The sequence below is a fragment of the Polistes fuscatus genome, unplaced genomic scaffold, assembly GCF_010416935.1.
Source record: "Polistes fuscatus isolate 324 unplaced genomic scaffold, CU_Pfus_HIC Scaffold9, whole genome shotgun sequence".
Classification (NCBI taxonomy): domain Eukaryota; kingdom Metazoa; phylum Arthropoda; class Insecta; order Hymenoptera; family Vespidae; genus Polistes; species Polistes fuscatus.
The window spans coordinates 6,176,586-6,180,354 of record NW_025113173.1 but is presented as its reverse complement, the minus strand read 5'-3'; positions in this window follow the sequence as shown (position 1 = coordinate 6,180,354).

The following is a 3,769-nucleotide window of genomic DNA, read 5'->3' as shown; positions in this document are numbered from 1 at the left end:
TTCTTTCAAAATCAACTTTATTACAAGAAAAGTGATGCGCAGCAAAGTGCATAATAATCTGAGAGGTTTTAGTGCCACAAATCTATAGCTTATGTTTTGCAAAGCAAGAAATGTAAAAATAAAAGATTTTTAAAAGAAAGGTGAATGCATCGCTAAGAGCTTACAATCTGAGTGTATTTTTTGCTCGCGGTCTATTAGATAATCTTTCTGCGATGCATGTTTCTTTCAAATCAACTTTATTACAAGAAAAGTGTATGCGCAGCAAAGTGCAATAATCTCAGAGGTTTAGTGCCACAAATCTATAGCTTATGTTTTTGCAAAGCAAGAAATGTAAAAATAAAAGATTTTTAAAAGAAAGGTGAATGCATGCTAAGAGCTTACAAATCTGAGTGTATTTTGTGCTCGCGGTCTTTCGATAACCTTTCTGCGATGCATGTTTCCTTTGAAATCAACTTTATTACAAGAAAAGTGCATGCGCAGCAAAGTGCAAATAATCTCAGAGGTTTTAGTGCCCACAATCTATAAGCTTATGTTTTTGCAAAGCAAAATGTAAAAATAAAAGATTTTTAAAAGAAAGGTGAATGCACTGCTAAGAGCTTACAAATCTGAGTGTATTTTGCTCGCGGTCTATTGGATAATCTTTCTGCGATGCATGTTTCTTTCAAACATCAACTTATTACAAGAAAAGTGTATGCGCAGCAAAGTGCATACTAATCTCAGAGGTTTTAGTGCCACAAATCTATAAGCTTATGTTTTTGCAAAGCAAGAAATGTAAAAATAAAAGATTCTTAAAAAAAGGTGAATGCATTGCTAAGAGCTTACAAATCTGAGTGTATTTTCTCTCGCGGTCTACTTGATATATCTTTCTGCGATGCATGTTTCTTTGAAAATCAACTTTATTACAAGAAAAGTGTATGCGCAGCAAAGTGCATATAATCTGAGAGGTTTTTAGTGCCACAAGTCTATAAGCTTATGTTTTTGCAAAGCAAGAAATGTAAAAATAAAAGATTCTTAAAAGAAAGGTGAATGCATTGCTAAGAGCTTACAAATCTGAGTGTATTTTATGCTGGCGGTCTATTCGATCTCTTTCTGCGATGCATTTTTTCAAACAAGTCAATAGAATACTAGAAAAGTGTATGCGCATCAAAGTGCATTTAAATCTATAAGGTTACAGTGCAGCAGTCTATAGGCTTATGTTTCTGCGGAACAATAGTTGTCTAATAATTGAGAGTATAAAATGTTACGGGTGAATGCATAGAAACAACCTGATGCTAAACCTAATATTTACAATATATAGGTTGTAAAAAAAAAAGATGGAATCTGTACACAAAAACTTTAATCACTCGAAGACTAACAAAATTCAAATTGCTTTATTATAGCCATTTTAAAGCTCTTTAAATGCCCTAAAACAAGATGCTAAACATAATTATTTAAAGTACATAGGTTGTTTTAAAACAAGGAAGAAAGCTGTACACAAAATTTTTAATAACTCGCAAGCTAAAGAATTTTAAATTTTTAAAAATCAATCATGTAAAAGCTTTTAAATGCTTAAAGGTTCAGAAACTTTACGATTAAACAAATCTGATTAAAACGTAAAAAAAATAATTTCTTAATATTGATGTGATGCAACTTACGACCAAATTTTTTTAAACTTTTCACAAAAAACACATCAAGAGAATTCGTTGGAAAGTTCATAAATTATTTGCAGTTCGAATTATACTTTCAGGATACATGCAATATGTTAGTTGTTATATTAATTATTTGTAAAAGCCTATTTCCGACAAAAAGATACTATGGTAATAAACAATCTGGACTTACCGACATTTGGTATTCTGTAGGTAACTTCCGCGACCGAAAAGATTTGATGGTAACCTCCATCAGACTTACCGACAGTAGACAAGCCTTCTTGCTAGGTTACCATCAAATCTTAGCGGTCGGCAAGTTACCATCCTAAAATCTACAGTCGGTAAGTAATATTTTGTTACCAACAAAGTTTATATTTCTTTCGTAGACTACCTCTAGATGCCCTAGCTTACAATGACGTACTGTTGCTTAGCAACGCATTGCATTAACCAAAACACACGTAAGTTCCCTGAAAAATGCATGGACCACGTGTATATACACGACGATTACACGAATAAAATTAATCTAGAAGTTTATGTACTTTCAGTATATAATATTATGTTTCTTCTGGAAAGATATGTGAAAATAAAAGAGTCTCAAAGAAAAGTGAATGTGTAAAAAAAAATTAAAAATTTATGTTTATCCTATGGTATCGGTCTATCGGACATCTTTTAGCGTTGATAGTTTCTTTTAAAAAAAGTGTATTACAAGAAAATAATGTAAAAAGTATTGGTTATCTTTCAGCAATGCATGTTTCTTTGAAAATCAAGTATATACAAGAAAAGTATATATAATATATTTGCCAGAAGTCTATAAACTTATGATTATGCAAAGCAAGAAATTTTATAATAAATGATTCTGACAAAAAAGGTGAATGCATAGCAAAGAGCTTACAAATCTTAGAATATTTTATACTAGCAGTCTATTGGATCATCATTTTGCGATAAAAGCTTTTTTTGAAAATCTAGTATATTACAAGAAAACAGAATGTGCATCACAGTGCATTTTAATCTAATAGATGTAAGTGATAGCAGTCCATTGTAGCGGCTTGCTGTCGATAAGCAGTTTCGAACTTTATCCCATGGGACGACTGGCACTGCCGTCCTCAACGCTGATTCTCTGACCAAGCTACTTTAGCGCTAACACTCATCACGGCTTACAACGTCTCTATGGGAACGTTAATGTTTCCATAGTTACAATGGCTTTCTTCTTCCGTTATTATAAATAAAGAAATGAATTAAGTAGTTACACGTGCTCGATCAACAACGCATTTTTTTTATCCATTCTTGTTTTGTCTAATAGTTTATGAATAATAAATGTTAACATAAAAATGTAGTGGCGATCAGTTGAATGCTTAGAAAAAAGAGTACAAATCTCAGTGTATTTTATGATATCGGTTTATTAGATCATCTTTTTGCGTTGCAAGTTTTTTTGAAAATCAAGTATATTTCAACAAAAGTGAATGTGTATCAAAGTGCATTAAAATCTATAAGGTTATAGTGCAAGCAGTCTATATGCTTATGTTTCTGCACAGCAATAGTTGTCTAAATAATTGAGTCTAAAATGATACGGGTGAATGCATAGAAAAGAGTGTACAAATCTAAGTTTTTTTCTGCTTGCGGTCTATTAGATTATCTTCCTGCGATGCAAGTTTTTTTAAGAATATCAAGTATGTTACAAGAAAAGAGAATGTACATCGGAGTGCATTTTAATCTAATAGATGTTACTGATAGCAGTCTATTGTAGGTGCATGCTGTCTATAAGCAGATTTCTTCCTTATCCTATGCGACGCATGGCGCTGCAATTCTCACCACTGATTCTTTGGCAAAGCTTTTTTAGCGCTAGCACTCTATCACGGCTTACAACGTTTCTATGGGAACGTTAATGTTTCCATAGTTACAATGGCTTTCTTCTTCCGTTATTATAAATAAAGAAATGAATTGAATAGTTACACGTGCTCGATCAATAACGCATCTTTTTTATCCATTCTAGTTTTCTAATAGTTTATGAATAAAATAAATGTTACATAAAATAATAGTGGCGATCAGTGTTTGAACCAATAGAATTCAAGTTCCTTGTTTCTTCCGCTACACTATAACCTTATATTTTTGCGAACAATAGTTGCCTTAATTCAAGCGTTTACAAA